The sequence below is a fragment of the Hippopotamus amphibius genome, chromosome 5 (assembly GCF_030028045.1).
Source record: "Hippopotamus amphibius kiboko isolate mHipAmp2 chromosome 5, mHipAmp2.hap2, whole genome shotgun sequence".
Classification (NCBI taxonomy): domain Eukaryota; kingdom Metazoa; phylum Chordata; class Mammalia; order Artiodactyla; family Hippopotamidae; genus Hippopotamus; species Hippopotamus amphibius.
Window position 1 is genome coordinate 153,446,954 of NC_080190.1, and position 17,696 is coordinate 153,464,649.

General features: G+C 39.5%; 1 pseudogene; it reads left to right on the forward strand.

Moving 5' to 3' along the window:
• The window catches only part of LOC130854310 (uncharacterized), a 32,933-nt pseudogene extending 16,208 nt beyond the window's left edge, over window positions 1-16,725 (forward strand).
• The last annotated feature ends 971 nt before the right edge of the window (window positions 16,726-17,696 follow it).

Genomic DNA, 17,696 nt, shown 5'->3' on the forward strand with positions numbered 1-17,696 from the left:
ATCCCACCATCTTCTCCAAGGCGGCCTCTGCTCCACTCCAGGCCACCTCCACTTTTGTCAACTCTTGTCTAACCTAATTGTCTCTCTTTCCCTTCTTTTCTGCTTCGTTCCTCCTCCCTTGCATTTGTCTTTGTGTGTGTGTGTTCTAGAATGTCTTCTCTCTACCATTTATAATTCCAAGCTCTGTATTTTCTTCAAGTCCAGCTCCACACCCTACTCCACCTTTCAACATTCCTTTTACCTTGATCAATAATGGATGTTCTTCAAAGCACCACAGATCAGGCACTTCTAGTGATCCCACACTTGCTTACATGATGACCTGGAATTAATTACTCTCTAGCCTTTTAGGTAGATATATATGTCTGACTTACCCAACTGGTATCAGTAGAAAAATTATTAGACTAGGAACTAGGGTTCTGTAGCCCATCACATAATTCTTTGAGTATTACATTACACAAATCACTTAATAATTGTTTCTTTATGTCAAAAAGACAGTGTTGAATTACAATAATGTTATGTTCACACCTAGCATGCCATGAATCTTCTGAGATTCATAGAATTGTCTTTTGTTTCCCATTGTATCTCCCATAACACCTACTAGAGAGCTGGACAAATAGTACTGTAATAAATGTAATTTAATACATTTAATGAGCAGCTGGTGGTAGATTGATGGATGAGTATGTGGGTGGGTGGATGGATGGACAGATTCAGCTCTGTGATCTTATCAACTTTATAATCCCTCATTTCTCTGAACCACCTAAAATAAAAATTATCAAATATTTGACATTCTCTTTCTATACTGATCACATATGTTACTAATGAATATTACTCTTATTCTTCTCTTGTTTGCTTCCCAAATATGCTCTAATAAAAGAAAACTCTCTGCTTCCCTTCAGAAAAGCCCTGTGGAATCTACTTGTTCCAACAAATATATCAAGTTGCTTTTACAACTTTAATTACTAAAAAAGAAAAGACTCAATTCAACACTGAAAAATGTTATGTTTTTTTAAAATGGCTGGTTCTTATGAGATGAGATTATGTTGCATAACCAAGACCTGAAATTTGATTCTCATCTATGGTAACTCTGGATGTTTCCACTTTGTAAAATCATTTTCATCAACAATTCGACAGAGAAAAGCAAAAGAAAATGATTTTGTGTCTTCTAACAGCTGCAGGTTTGTGAGCAGAGAGTAAATGACAGCAGTATATCTGGGTCAAAGTATAAAGATGTACTTAATTCTCTTCCAACACTCATTCCCAGCTCCATTTTTAAGATATAAGAATTAATTCTCATGTACACAAACCAATTCCGATTTCCATGTGATTTACTGCTTTACGTTTCCAGGCAAATATTGCCTGTCAGAAGCTTGTATGGAATGAACTTACAGGAAAGTTGCATTTAGGAATCCTTTCTGGAAGGTCAGGATCTCTTGCAAAAAGATTGAAATATTACCTCCCTGGAAACTCTTCTTTGCTGGTCTTTAGCCTCCATCATCAGACTCTGCCCTCTAGTTTTCAGATTCCCTTCTATAATATCAACAGAGCACACATGGGACAGTAAAGGTTGTTATCACCTAAACCCTTACTCCAAATATCCAACATATGAGACAGTTCTCTTTCTCACTTATACAACACTCCATCCTATTTCAGGCATAAATAAAATTTCTCTGTCTACTCCAAAATCAAGATATTTCATGATGATGGAAGTGGGGACCATGTATTCTGGGCTTTTACATGGTGTTCCAATTTTATATACTGTATATGACTTTTGTCTAGTTATATAACTACTTATCAGGTCATATTCCAACTGTTAGTTTTAGTCGTATGATCACCACAGCTGTGAGTTACAAACTGATGTGAGTGATGACCCTGCCAATATAATTCTCAAACCTGTATTCATTCAACAAACATCTACTGTTTAGACATTTCTTTACTCAGCATTTACTGAGTGCCAGGTATTATGCAATGATTTGAGATACAATGATGAATAGAAAACAATATCAGCCTTCTAGAACAGAGGTCAGCAAACTTTTCCTGAAAAGGGCCAAGAGTAAATATTTTAGGCTTGTGGGCCATACTGTTCCTATCATAACCGCTCAACTCTGCTGTTGGAGTGGGAAAGAGTCATTGACAATTCGTAAGTGAATGAGTCAGGCTGTGTTGCAATAAAATTTCATTGACAAAAACAGGTGGGAGACCAAATTTGGCCCATGGGCCATAGTTTGCTGACCCCTGCTCTAGTTGTTTAGAGTTTAAACCAGTACCATCCAATAGGAATAACATGCAAGGCACAAATATAAGTCATATATATACTTTTAAATTTCCTAGTGTGCATGTTTTAAAAAGTAAAAAGCATCAGGTGAATTTCACTTTAATAATATATTTATTTGACCTGATATATCCTAAATATTATCATTTTATCATGCAACCAGCATTATAAATTATTAATTAAATATGTCACATTTTTGGTACTGTCTTCACAATACGATATTTTATACATACAGTGTATCTCAAGTCATTCTAGCTACATTTCAAGGATGTATTACCATGGGTAATTAGCAACCATCATGTTGAATAGCTGGGTTCTAGATAGATGAATAAACAGGTAGTTGATAGGGATAAGCACGAGGTACTTCAGAGTGCACATGAAAGAGGAAAAGTCAACCTCACCTCCATAGTGGTTGTGGCTGATGGCCAGGGAGGCTTTCTCAAAGGAGAGGCATCCTGAGGGATGAACAGGAGCTCCTTAGCTGAGGACAAGGAGGAGGAGGGAGGGAGGATTCTGGACAAAGGCAAGATATGCATAAAAACCTGGAGACAGGGAAAGGTACAGCTTCCTCAAAGAACGTAAAGTAAGTAGCTCAGTACGCACAGAGCCCGGGTAGGAGGGTGTTGACCTCCAGCTAAGGTAACGGCAGTGGGAGTGGAGTGAAGTGATTTAGCTGCAAGAGAAGTTAATGAGAATTGATGGAACTTGGAGATTGACTGGACATAGGGGATGAAGAAGAAGGATGAGAAAAGGGTGATGTCGAGGGTTTTGGTTTATACAAAATGCAAAGACAGAGCCATCATTTGTCAAGATGGGACACTCAGGAGCAGGGGCAGATTTGGGGAAAGTTGAAGAGTTTAGCCTTTGACACTCTGAGCTCTGAGGTTTCAGGGAGACACACACAAAGATAATGGGAAACACACACAAGCAGCATCCACGCACAGAACATGCCTTCACACTCAGGAAGGGCCTTTGTGTCAGTAGCTGCCCTCCTTCTGTGATCAAAAGTCTCTCTCTCCCTTTCCTCCAACAAAGATTTTTTTTCTGGTGGCTCTGCCACCACACGAAGGGCTTGAAATTTTGTCTGCCAAGAACACTGACTCTCTCCTCTCCTCTTTACCTAATTAGCTCCTGTTCATTTTCTGGTCTCAATTCAAATGTCACTTCCCAGAGAGACTTCTCAGATCCCCCCCAGAAGAGGTCAGATACCCTTTTCTATACAGTTCATATATCTTTTTCCTCAGTGGCAATTTCCACACTTGTAATTTCACATCTATTTGTGTAATCAGCTCATTAATGACTTTCTACCTTGAAGGTAAAGATTATCCTGCAAGAACTGTGTCTATTCTTGCTCCACATTGTAATACAAGCCTCTACCACTTTCCTGGCACATGGTAGAGAGATGCTCAGTAAATATTTGTTGAATGAGTGAATACCATATTAAAAGTCCCCATTGAAATCCAAAATTATCTGGAAAGGAATGTAAATCTTAGCATGAATCAGTGCAATGGATTCCATTATCATCCACCAATGCCATCGGGCAAGAAGTGGTAACCTTTATTTTTCTATAATTTAACTGAACTTTTTTTTCAATTCCTCATTCACAGCTGAGGTGGCAGATATTTAAGCCTGGTCATTTCCCAACATTGCTAAAGGCATTCCCTGCCCAGGAAGCCTTCTACAATTGGAGTGGGTTATGCCAAGAGTCCTATTCCTTCCTTTCAGGGCATAGGCTCTTAGAAACTAGAGCCAGAAAGACTGAACTTTCCTTCAGTTTTCTGCCCTATAATATTCATTTCCTTAGACAATGCATGGACCAGACTTTAGCTGCATGAATGGAGGTGTGTGGCAGAAGAGAGGGATAAAAAACAAATGTGCAGGAAGGGCAGAAATGGGTCAATAGTTTTAAAATGTTATCCAATCACATTATTTAAAAATTAAGAGATCACAAATGACTAGGAATGAATGGATTTCAGGTCAGAGACATTTCCACTGCAGGACAGAATACGTACAGCTGCAAGAAACATGAAGACGAAAACATAAAGTTCTTCCCAGGGAAGTCTAACTCTTGAGCAGAACAGAACCACATCTTCACTTTTATGTCCCCCGTGGCATGTAACACAGCCCAGGATGGAGTGAGCCCTCAGTTCATAGTTCCTGAATTAAGTAGCATTCTGAACTTCTCGCTCAAAATTACTCATTAAGTGCCTGTTGGATGGCCACCTCCACCTCTGGATCAGAAGTTGCATGAAAGCGTGGACACTGAACCAGTGATGCTGTGCCCTTCTTCCTCCCTGCCGCATGTCTAGCACCCACCACAATGCCTGGTGCAAAATAAGTGCTGGGTAAATTTTTATGGAATAAATAAATATGTCGAATAAGAAAAGGGCAGGTAAGAATGTGCAAAGCTAAAATCCCCCCTTATTTCAAGATGTAGCTCAAATTTTAAGCCTTTATCATAGTAGCACTTTCTCCTAGACAGACGTTTTCCTTCCTACCATTGACTTCCTCAAGTATCTTGTTTATCTCTCTTGGAGCACTTATTAAATAGCAGTACACATAGTGGTTAAGGGTACAAGCCCTGGAACCAGAATGCTGTTGTTTAAACAAAAGCTTAGGCGTTTACAACCTGGAGTACCTTAGGAAAATGACTTAAGGTTCTTGAGTTCAGTTTCTCATCTACAAAATGAAGAAAACTATACTATCAGTTTATGAAGGGCTAGTGTAGGGCTAATGAAGTAATACATGAAAAGCTCTTAGTTTAATATCCAACACATAGTAAGCATTCAAAATTATCTATTATATTTATCACTCTACTTTTATGATGATAGTTTTTAAAACTGCTATGTTTATTGAATACATAATGTATTCTTAACATGGTAGAAAGCATTTTATATGGGTTTTTGCAATGAAGCCGTAATTGATCCTTTGGGGCATTATATTACCTACCATTATGAAGCTGAGGCTCAAAGGGTTATATAAACTGTCCAAGGTCACATAACCAGTAATTAGATTTGCTGTCATTTGAGCCCAGCCAATAAAGCAGCAGCCCAGCTCACTGTCTTCATGAATGTACACATCTTAAGTCTTACACTAGGTTATAAATTCCATTGAGGGCAAGGATTTGATCTGATTTATTTTTGTATCCCCCAAAGCATCTAGCTTAATACCTTATATGCCAGCGATTGGTAAATATTTATTAAATAACTGAACACAGAGTGAAGGGACCCCAAAGTCAAATTTTATCAATGTCATCATTTTGTCCCAGCCCTGGCTCTGCAGAAGTTGCTCCCATGCATTTTGAATACAGGGAATCATATGTTTAAGCAGTACCTACACTAACATACACATTACATAGAGCAGTGTTCCTCTAACAGAAATGTCATGTAAACAGGTCCCTTATACAACCAAGACTAACCGCATGTTGGCTTAATTCATCAAATATGTAGCATCCAAAAAAGTTTGCTTTACACCATGTCAGCAACATAGCGACACTTTTCATTAGTGCCCTCTATACACATTTTAAACGTTAAAAAGCATTTATACGTTCTGCATGGTTTTGTCTGTACTAGACAAGCTGCTTTTGACAAGGGCTGAGGAATGGCAAGAGCAACAGGAATAATGACACAGCTTTCCTCAGAAAACACCAAGAGCAACCATCACACAAAATAACGCAAGGAGAATTTGCGGCCCTGCAGAGCCAAAACAGGAGCAGGCAGGCAGTGAGTTGCCAGCTCAGGAGAGGAAAAGACTTACATGGGAAAGAGTCCAAGCGTTTACAGGATCTTAAAACGCTAGAGCAGCCGTTCTCAAAGTTTGGTCCGCTATTGGCATCAGCATCACCTGGGAACTCCACAGTAATGCAGACTCTCAGGCCCCAGCCCCGCCTTCACACTCAGAAACTCTGATGTGGGGCTTTAAGAAGGCTTCATGCAGGGGAAGCTGGGATGAAGTAAGAGAGTAGCATAGACATATTTACACTACCAACTGTAAAATGGATAGCTAGTGGGAAGTTGCTGTATAACAAAGGGAGATCAACTTGATGGGTGATGACTTAGAGGGCCAGGACAGAGAGGGTGGGAGGGAGTCGCAGGAGGGAGGGGATATGGGGATATATGAATAAATACAGCTGATACACTTTGGTGTACCTCAAAAGCTCGTAGAAGAGTGTAAAGTAATTATATTCCAATAAAGAGCTTAAAAAAAAAAAAAAAGAAGACTTCATGCAGATGCTAATGAACGCTAGGGTTTGAGGACCACCAATACAGGGTATAGACAGTCATACCCTTCTTCTCCAGAAATGATTTCTGAGGCACATAATTGTTCCAAGATCACACTACTAGTTAGTAAAGACCAGAATGATGTCTATCTTCTGGTTCACAGGAAGGAGGGTTGGGAGAGCTGAAGACAGATGTAAAGGGACTTCATGTCCTTGAAGCCTAAGTTCCATTTATATCTAAAGACCGTGAAACAATTTAGCAGGTGTCTCTGGGTGAAGACTGCTGTTAGTATGTTAGTGAAGACAGGTTCTGACAACCACTGGATTAATGGCTGGAAGCACTGGAGTAAACAGAGTTAAGCCAGTGTTCGTTACTGTAGAACATTTAACATGACGATATGTAATACTCATCTTCCAGAGGATAATAGAGTATGTAGTAATTGCCAAAACTGTTTTACCACAACCTCTGTACTAGATTATAAAAGAAAAAAGCGTGAAATGCCAATCTATGTTATGTCAAAATGGGAAACAATTTTTGTTATGTAACTGATTGGTTCATTTTTTAAATCCCATCAAATCAGTCAGACTCAAAGGTACTTAACTTGTAGCCCATAGGTTCCCAAATGCCCCAGGGACCTATAAACACCCTGAAATTATAAACAACGTTTTATGAGTATGTCCAAATGTGATATTTTTCCGGAGGGTTTCCAGAGACTTTTATTAAATTTACTAAAGGATCTATACCTTACTCAATCACTTGATATGTTGGCTTCATGAAGACACAGCCAATGAAATCTGGGCATTGCCTTGAGCTTAGATTCTTGAGATTTCTAGCTTATTCTACTACAAAATTCTCTTGATTGCTAATTCGACTTCCCTTCCAGTCTTTCTGGTCCACACTCTAATTTTCTTAAACTTCGAATCTATTAACATTCATGCTGAAAAACCACCGCCTACCAATTCAAGTACAAATATTTCAGACTCTGCAACAAGGCTCTTTTTTCCAGGTCTCATCTCTCACTCTCTCATGCATCCCACAGTCAGACAATGTGTTTTTCCCCACACACACTCACCGTGACCACCTCTGAACTACCAACCTCTATTTCTTTCTCAGACATTTTTTACACCCTTCTCCAAAGCCTTCTCTTCCATAAAGTCTCCTTGATTCCCCAAACATTCACGATTTTCTCCTCCAATCATGTCTCCAAGGCAAACATGTGTCAATCTATCACGATAATAATCATACTTGGAATATATATAATCACTATTGGTGTGTTTACCACCCCTCCGGTGCTTGAGCACAGTAACTTTTTTTATTCTTGTCTTTAATTTGTCTCTGGATCTTTTTGCTGGGTCACCCCACTCAGCGCTGTCACTAGGAGAGCAATATTGACCTGTCATATGATTTATTCTGAAATGATCAGATTTTTGTCAGGAAAAAAAAAGTTCCTTTCAGTTCAGAAACAAATTCTTATCCATTTAGAAACCAAGAGACATATGGGGGGTTTTGTATGATTCTGTTTGTACTAGAAGAGGCTGCCTACAACAAGGGCTGGGGAAAGGCAAAAGCAATAGGAATGACGTGGACTCAGAAGCATCCGTCAATCAGCAAGTACAAGCAGAAGCTTCTGTGCAAGCTTATTTCTGACATAAAAGAATATAATTAAGGAAGATCAATAAAACAACAAAGATTTTCTCTTTCTCTTTGTTCATTTTTCTCCTAATGTGGAAGAGCTATCATATATATTTTCAGGAGTCATGAATCAAAAATAATTATTTGGGGTTTTAATACATTAATCGACCTCCAGTATTCATCATTCCCTATTCCCACTTTCTTTCTCCTTTAGTAGAAACGCCTTTATTTGAAATACAAGAAAAGGATAAAACAAGATGTTGGCGGTAGGGAACAGGAGGCTAAAAAGACTTAATTACATGGACAGAAAGTTCTAAAATACAAAATTCCAGCCAAACTTGGAATTTCACAGGAAGAAGCACAGAGGATTAGAATCCTACTTATAGACTTATCCGCAGGGCCAAGTGTGAAGAAAGAAAGATACATGCCCCTCCACACACACACAAACCTCAACCCAGGACTCTAAGCAGCCTGCTTCAGCTACAGACGTAGGGTTAAAATCACAGCAGAGTTTGGCTTGGAACAGAGCAGTGGGCAGCCATGACTATGGAAACAGTATAGAAAGAGCTCAGAGTCAGCTCTGTCTGTATATGTTAGGGATATGAACGGTCCCAACTGGGAAGCTAAAATCCTCTTCTGAGCGAAGATTCCCTTTTGTTCATTCCAATCAGAAAAGAGGATTGTAAATAAACCCACTGGCTCTGGGTCTACTGACACAACCAAAATGTTTTCTGAAATAGAATTAGGCACAGAACTTTGAGTTTCCACATTGAAAAAAATCTACCATATACATCAACTTATACACTTATAAAAGATAATCTGGATTTACTATTTCCCTTTTCTATCTCTCCCTTCTCTAGTTGGCTAGTGACAGATACCAATTGGCAGAGAATGACTGAAAAACAGAATGATGGCTAAGTAAATACAGGAGTTTAACCACAACTCCTCCAAGTGTTCATGCTTAAGCATCCCAACTACTATTCCAGAGTTCAAAAATTACCCTTCTTTTTCTCAATACATTTCATTTCTTCCTGGTATGTATTTTCCCAGCAAATTCAGCTTATGTACAAGTCAAAATGGCAATCTACCAAGGACAACCTAACTGGGCCCTAATATCCTCTCAATATTTTCTGTCTGACTTTGAGCAGGTCTTTCCCCCTACCCACCTGTTTTGGATACTCTATAAGTGGGAATGTCTTGCTTTTCTGATTAAGTCTGGTGTCTGCTCTAAGTCATGTGATGCTATAATTCAATAAATGTTAAATGATGCTAACAATTTGCATCATATCCTTCAAAAACACCTTGAATGCTCAGGATGAATCCAATAAGTAAACTAAAATAAATTCGATTCCCTAGGAGAACTACTTAATAGAAGAGTAACTGAAATGCCCTCAAGTTAATTACTACCAATTGATGGGTGCAAGAGATGATTCACTTTTTTCAACTTCAATTTGAGGGATTGATTTTATGGCTTCTCAAGTCTCTTTCACTGTTGAAGTCCCACAAAATAAATGAATAATCAATAAAAGAAAAATCTGCTGTTGCTTAAGCCTGTTACTGTGCCCTCCATCTTCTTTTCTTTTGTTTTTCCAAAATCAGTGTTGCCATCATGATAACCACCCCTCAGGTTCTGATCACAAACCTAGATGCACAGTTTTCCTTTTATAATACAAATATGTGTGGGTCGTGATGTCCATCCATTGCCTTTTCCTGTACTGTGCACGACCCCCGAACTCTGAAAAACTCCACATTCAAATATTAAAACAGAAGACCAGCATGAAATATACACTTGTTTTCATTTGAGTTTATCTATTTAACAAGCCATTTTATCCAGAAGATCCTTCCACTACTGTGCCTGAAATCTGGTTAATTTGCTGCCTTAGGAACCACTATAAAAAGTGGTGATATTGCAAAATATTATTATAATTTTATTTTATAATAATATAGAAAATATGATCTGCACCATACAATGGCAGACTCAACAATACAGAGTAATGCCTCATTTACCCAGGGTGGTTGGGTAATGAGGTGGTCCACTGTGATTTGTCCTGAGAACTGAGGCTTATTCCCTCTGCATGCCAAAAGGTTGTGTTTGAACTAATTTTGATGGAAAGATTTCCCAAATGCATTACACAATTTCTGGCTTATTCAAATATATACAAAAGCTATTAACATATTGTTAATGATGAAGTCAGCACGTGGCTATCAGCCATCACACTGGGCAACATCACCGTCAGCGGGAGGCCTGGGAGGGGAAGGTTTGCTTGCTCCTTTGCTAAATGTTCTCAGCTGGTTCTGCTTTCAAAGTCACGTGTATGAAAGGCTTTATATTTCCTTTTGCACTATTAGTCGCCCTTTTATCATATTCAATGCTCTTGCTCCAAGCAATTTTCATTCTTTTAAATTCCTATTTTTAATTTGTAGAAAGCTCGATAACAAAGCCCTGCTAGGAGTCATTGCAATTTTTGCATATAAGCTAACGGGGACACAATTAGAATCAGTAAGAATGAATGAGAGTCTCTGGATGGTCAAGAAGCAGATGCTCCAGCTGCCTGGTTCTTCACCAGGACCCAGAGAGAGAGAGGTTGCTGAGAACCATCCACAAGAGCAAATACTCTGTTTCGGCCTCATTTTTTTTTTGGCCTCATATTTTTATCTCATTATTTCACCCTGATGGTGTCTCTTTAGATTATAAAGTCCATAAGGGCAGGAAACATATTTCATTGTTGATCTGACTTGCCACACTACTTAACTACAGTACTGAGTACATAAAATGTTTTCATGTGATTTGTCTGTGCTTTTCCCCAGAAACTTGGAAAAAATCCACATTGATATGTTAATACAATTATCATACTTAAAATTTCTGTCATTTAGCATTAATTTTACCAAACTTTCCCTCCAACAGAGTTGACTGACTTGCCCTAGGCATTGCTGTAAATAAAGATTTCTTATTTAATTTGTGGCACTGTAATTAGAAACCAACCTCCACATTAGTTATTCTTTTCCTGATTCAAAATTTTTTCACAGAGAATTTTTTTCTGTGTAATTTGTAAGCAAAATTTCCAGCTCTGTGCTGAAGCCCAACTGTAGCCTTTATTTTCACACTTGCATGTCCAGTAACTCATTAATATTTCTTAAGCTGTGCCTGCATCAAACTTTTCTTGGCTTGTCAACATGGCAGTCAAAAGAATTGTGAGTGGAGACTGCTCCTAGAAATGAAATGTAAAGGCATCTGATATTAATTTAACTGTCTCTAGCTGATTTAGATATTTATTCAGAAATTTTCATTTAATTTCCTATGTTATTTCAATTCTTTTCAGCCTGTAAAAGTCACTTCAGGAAATCATCTTTCCTTATGATATCAATTTTCTCAGCTTCAAGTTCTTGATTTGCCCAGGATGTAAAAGTTCAGACTCTCTTCACCACACTGTAAACATGTCTTGCCTCTGTCTATAATGTTTTAGTTGCTTCTAAAAACATTCTTTAAACCTGTAATGTGTCCATGCCACTTGTGTGTGGACACTTGGAAAGTGGGGTCACTCATCTAAATACAAAATTCTAACACCAAGCATTGGTTATCACTTTGCACCTGCAGAGGAATTTGTAGAGTGACACAGCCTTATATATGCTACCTGACACCAAATCCTCCTGGGGACAGTAAGGTCTGCTCAGATTCTAATCCTACTGCAAGAATTCACTGAGTATCTCCTTTAACATGCCCTTCTTTTCTTAAAGCTAACTTTGTAAAACACCATCTCATTTAGCTGTGAGAAAGCAGGTGCAAAAGCCACTTCTGTGCCTATTGCAAACATTTATTTTTCTTCCTGACACTCTTGAAAATCCAGAACAACTGCAGCCTATCCTGATCCTTAAGCTGTATTCTCTGTAAGCAGAACATGGGACTGCCACAATATAGTCTTGTGGCCAACTGAATATATTTTACAGTAGAATCTATGTATTGAAGAGTGAATAAAAATGTATATGTACATCTTACAGAGAAATAATAAAATACTCATGTACTCACCAAAGATTTGAGATATCCAGCATTACAACCCCCTCAGTACCCTGGGAACCCATCCCCAATCATATTTCCCTTCCTCCCCTACAGAGGTGACCACCATTCTGGGTGGTCTTACAGATATCTATAGAACACTCCATGAAACAACAGCAAAATATATTCTTATCAACTACACATGGAACATTCTTCAGGATAGACCATATGTTAGGCCATAAAACAAGTCTCAGTAAGTTTAAAAGTACTAAAATCATACAATATGTTCTTAGACCACAATGGAATAAAACTAAAAATAAATAATGGAAGCAAATTTGGGAAATTCACATATATGTGGAAATTAAACAATATAATACTAAATAACCAATGGGTCAAATTTTTAAAAAATCACAAGGAAAACTGGAAAATACACAGAGATTAATAAAAGTGAGAACAAAACATACTAAAATTTATGGGATGCAGATAAAGCAATAAAGTGAAATTTACAACTATAAACACCTATATTTAAAAAGACCTCAAATTAATAACCTAACCTCCCACCTTAAAAATATAAAACAATAAAGCCAACTAACCCAAAGTTAGTAAAAGGAAAATAATAATAATAGTAAAAAAGAACAGAGTGGAAATAAATGAAACCAAACACAAAAAAGAATAGAGAAAAATCAATAAAATAAAAGTTGAATCTTTGAAAAGATCAACAAAACTGAAAAAATTTTAGCTAGACTGACTAAAGAGAAAAATAAAACTAGAACTACTAAAATCAAGAAAGGACATCACTACCAATCTTACAAAATTAAAAGAATTAAAAGGAAGTTCTGTGAATAATTGTATGCCAACAAATCAGACAACCTAGATAAAATAAACTCCTAGAAAGACACAAACTAACAAAATTGACTCAAAAGAAAAAGTCTAATAGGACTAAAAGAAGTAAAAGAATTGAACTACTAATCAAAAAATTCCCAAAAAGAAAAGCCTAGGGCCAAAATGATTTTGCCAGTGAATACCACCAAATGTTTACAGAAGAATTAATAACAATCTCTCACATATTTCCCCCCCAAAATAGGAGGAAGGAACACTTTACAAGTCATTACCTGAGGCCAGTATTACCCTGATGCCAAAACCAGACAAAGAAATCACTAAAGACACAAAACTATAAATTAATATACCTTATGAATAAAAATACAAAAATTATCAACAAAATAGTGGCAAACTGAATCCAGCAACATATAAAAACGATTTATCCCAGGAAGGCATGGTTGGTACAACACGTAAAAATCAGTCAGTGGAATACACCAAATTAATTAAAGATGAAAAAAAATCTTTTCCACACATGTAGAAAAAACATTTGACATAATCCAATATTATTATCATCTAGGATAATAGCAATAGAAGGGAACTTCCTCAACATGATAAAAAGTACCTATGAAAAACCCACAGCTAACATTGTATTTAACAGTGAAATACTGATTGCTTTCACTCTAAGATAAGGAACAAGACAAAAATGTCTATTCAACATAATACTAAAGGGTCTAGATACAAAAGTTAGGCAAGGAAAAATTTTAAAGGCTTGTATATTGCAAAGAAAAAACTAAAACTATCTTTCTTAAAGATGGCATCATCTTGCATGCAGAAAATCCTAAGGAATTCACTAAAAAAAAACCTATTAGAATTAAACTAGTTCAGTGAGACTGCAGGATACAAGATCAATATACAAAAATCAACTGTATTCTTTACATTAGCAATTAGCAAGCCAAAAATGAAATTAAGAACACAATTTCATTTACAATAGCATGAAAAGTATAACATTCTTAGAAATAAAATTAACAAAATAAGACCTGTACACTTAAAACTACAAAATTTCACTGAAAGAATTTAAAGACCTAAATACACAGAAAGACATCTATGTTTATGAGACTTAATATTTTAAGATAGCAATTCTTCCCAAATTATCCACCAGTTCAATGGAATCTCTATCAAAATCCCAGCCATGCTTTTCTACAGAAAGTAACAAACTTACCCTAATATTCCCATAGAAATGAAAATGACTAAGCAAAGGCAAAATAATCTTGAAAAAAGAAGAGCAAAGTTAAAGGACTCTCACTTCCCATTCTCAAAACATACTAGTACAAAGATATAGCAATCAAGACTAGTTGTTGCAAAAGGATAGACAAATTGATCAATGCAATAGAATTTTGACAAACAGACCCATTTATGGTCAATTTATTTTCAACAAAGGTGACAAGACAATTCAGTGGGGGAAAACAGTCTCTTCAATAAATCCAGTTGTGCTAAGACAATTGGATGAAAAGAATGAAGTTAGACCACTATGTCATACCATATACAAAAATTAAGTAAAAAAGTGAAATACCTAAATATGAGGGTGAGTCAAAAATTATCTGCACTCTGGCTATAGAATTTAATCAACTTTTAGAAAAGACAAATACATCATTTTCTACATAATCTCCTTGCTTTTCAACACACTTTGCCCATCTGTCAACAAGCTTTCGTATTTCCTCATTAAAAAATGTTTTAGGCTGAGCTGTGAGCCACAAATGCACCTCAATCTTCACTTCATCAGAAATGAATCCAGCTCCTTCTTGATGGCTAACACTTGTGCAACCTTCCTTGAACTTCTCTATCCATTCACATACACTTCTTCACAACAAAACACTTTCTCCACACTGCGCACAAAGTTTTTGATAAATAACGGCCCCAGGTACACCCTCAGACCACAAAAAATGAATCACTGCATGCTGTTCTTCTTGCATGCAAATCACAAGTGGGGCATCCATTTTTGCTCCCACGGCAGTTACAAATGAACTGATGTTACTATATTCACACCTGCACAGCAGTAACTGGGGAGACAGTAGCCTTGAATGGAAAGCGCTGCTAAGACAGTGCCGCCAACAGAAGCTTTAATATAACCTGAGTGCAAATAATTTTTTTAAAGCTCTTTATTGGAATATAACTGCTTTACACTCTTGCACCAGTTTTTGAGGTACACCAAAATGAATCAGCTGTATTTATACATATATCCCCATATCCCCTCCCTCCCACGACTCCCTCCCACCCTCCCTGTCCCGGCCCTCTAAGGCATCACCCATCATCGAGTTGATCTCCCTTTGTTATACAGCAACTTCCCACTAGCTATTTCACATTTGGTACTGTATATATGTCAAAGCTACTCTCTTACTTTGTCCCAGCTTCCCCTTCGCCTCCCCTCCCAACCCTGTGTCCTCAAGTCTCCTCTCTACATCTGCATCTTTATTCTTGCCCTGTCACTGGGTTCATCAATACCATTTTTTAGATTCATATATATGAGTTAACACACGGTATTTGTTTTTCTCTTTCTGGCTTACTTCACCCTGTATAACAGTATCTAGGTCTATCCACCTGCAGATAACTTTTGACTCACCCTCCCATAAAGGCTACAATTCTAAAACTTAGGATAAAAACAGGTATAAATCTTTGAGATTTGGACTAGGCAACGTGGTTCTCAGATATGACACCAAAAGCACAAGCAACAAGATAAAAATTAAATAGGTTGAACCTTGGAGAGAGTGAGGGGTTGGGTATACCTTCAAGCTGAGGAGGTGCCCACCAGCCACACGGGTGGTTCTAACAGGAGTCAAAGCACCTGGGCATCCCTCTGGGTGGCTCCTCAGGAGCCAAACGGCCCAGCCAGCCCTCTTGCTCCTGTGGCAGGGCCCCTCCGGGCTTCCCTGATGTTCCCTGACCCGGGGTGGCTGCGACCTAGGCCTAGAGTGCTGCAAACCCCCCGATGGAGCAGGGGGCTGCTACCACGGGTACACCGCGCTCCTGGCCAGCTTTAGCGCCTCAAGCAGAACCCTAAGGAGCTCACGACGACCTGGATCCTGGGGGTGTGAGACCAGAGGGCCCGACGCTGTCCCTGAACTCCTGGGGGCTGGAGCTGCTGGGTGAGCTGGCCCGTGACGCCATCTTCAACTCCCGGGGCAAGGCCCGGAGGAGCAACTACAGGATGTGGCTTACCCGGCGGCCGCTGGCCTGGCGCCAGAGCTGGGAGTCCTTTCCACACTTTGGGGCCACAGAGCTGCCCTTCCGCCCCTGGACCACGCTGGGGGAGGACATCCAGCATCCAGCTGGTGCGCGAGCCGGCGTGCTCACCTGCGTCTACAGGGCACCGCCCTCCTCGCCCGCCTCGCGCTGCACGTGCTGGAGGATGTGACCTTCACGCAGGGCCTGCCGCCGCACGGGCGGATAGCCACGCTCTCTGAGCGGCCGTTCTCGCTGGTCAGCCTGCGGGTCAAGGGCGTGACGGTGCAGAAAGCTGTGATGGGGCTCCATGGCATCGCCGACGTAGCCTGCCTTGGTGCCAGAGCCAGCCCGGCCGCGACAGGCTCACGCTGAGACCCCACCCGACGCACAAGGAACTCACGGGCTGCTTCCCAAGGGCAGGGTGACCAAGCAGCCCACCAAGGGCCTCCTGGGGCTGTGCGTCCATGAGACCAAGCCGCAGCCACGCGGCCCATGGGCTCCAGAAGGAAAAGATCCCGTGACCCTCGTATTCCAACCAGGCCTGCGGAGAGGAGCAGCCGGTGCGCCATGACTAGGCCTCCCCGCACCGCACCCCCTGTGCCGTTCCATTGGCACTGGATGGAGGTGGGGGCGCTAAATTTTAGGGGAGACCACAGGGCAGGGAGCTAAGGACGTTGCAGAGGAGATGCAGTGCCTCGGCCAGTGCCCCCCTGAGCACCCCCAGCATGGACTGAAGGACGCCCCACCCACTCTCCAGTCTAGAGTGGGCAGGTCACCCCCTGACTGCGTGTTTAAGAAGCGTGGACAAAACAAACAAAAAAGAAGCGTGGACAGAGAGGCCCATTGGCACGATGGGTGGTCCCAGTGGTGCACCCACTTTCTGGGGCCGCAAAGCACTAGAGATACGCGGGGAGACCCCATGGCTCACGACGTGAAAGCTCCTGAAATTTGTATCCTCCTTAAGAGGTTATTTAATGTAATATTTTTACTTAATGCTTTATTTTAAGCATATACAACGCTTTGGTTTCAGGGATGCTCATTTCCCCTTTTGTAGTAGTTTTCCTCTTCAGATTTTTTTTTCACTGTCTTTATGTTTTAAAGTGTACTTTTGCTGGGGAAAGGGCAGGTAGTTTCTTCTGTTTTCTCTGCGTATGTGGCGTCCAGCTTTATGCCACACCTGGGTTAAGGGTGTTGGGGCCAAGAATCACAGCTTTGTGAGGAAGGACAGAGCTTTGGCAGGCAGTGCCGGGTACACCAACTCACATTAAATAATGTGCACATCCAAAAAAAAAAGCTAAGTTGGACTTTATCAAAATTAAACATTTTTATGTTGCAAATGATACCATCAGTAAAGCAAAACGGAAACCTACAGAATGGTAGATATTACTTTCAAGTCCTATATCTCTTATAGATCTGTATACAGAATATTATAAAGAACTCTTCCAACTGAATAATAAAAAAGACAACCAAATTTAAAAATGAGAAAGGATTTGAATAAATATTTCCATAAAAAGATATACAGTGGGCCAATAAGCACATGAAAAGA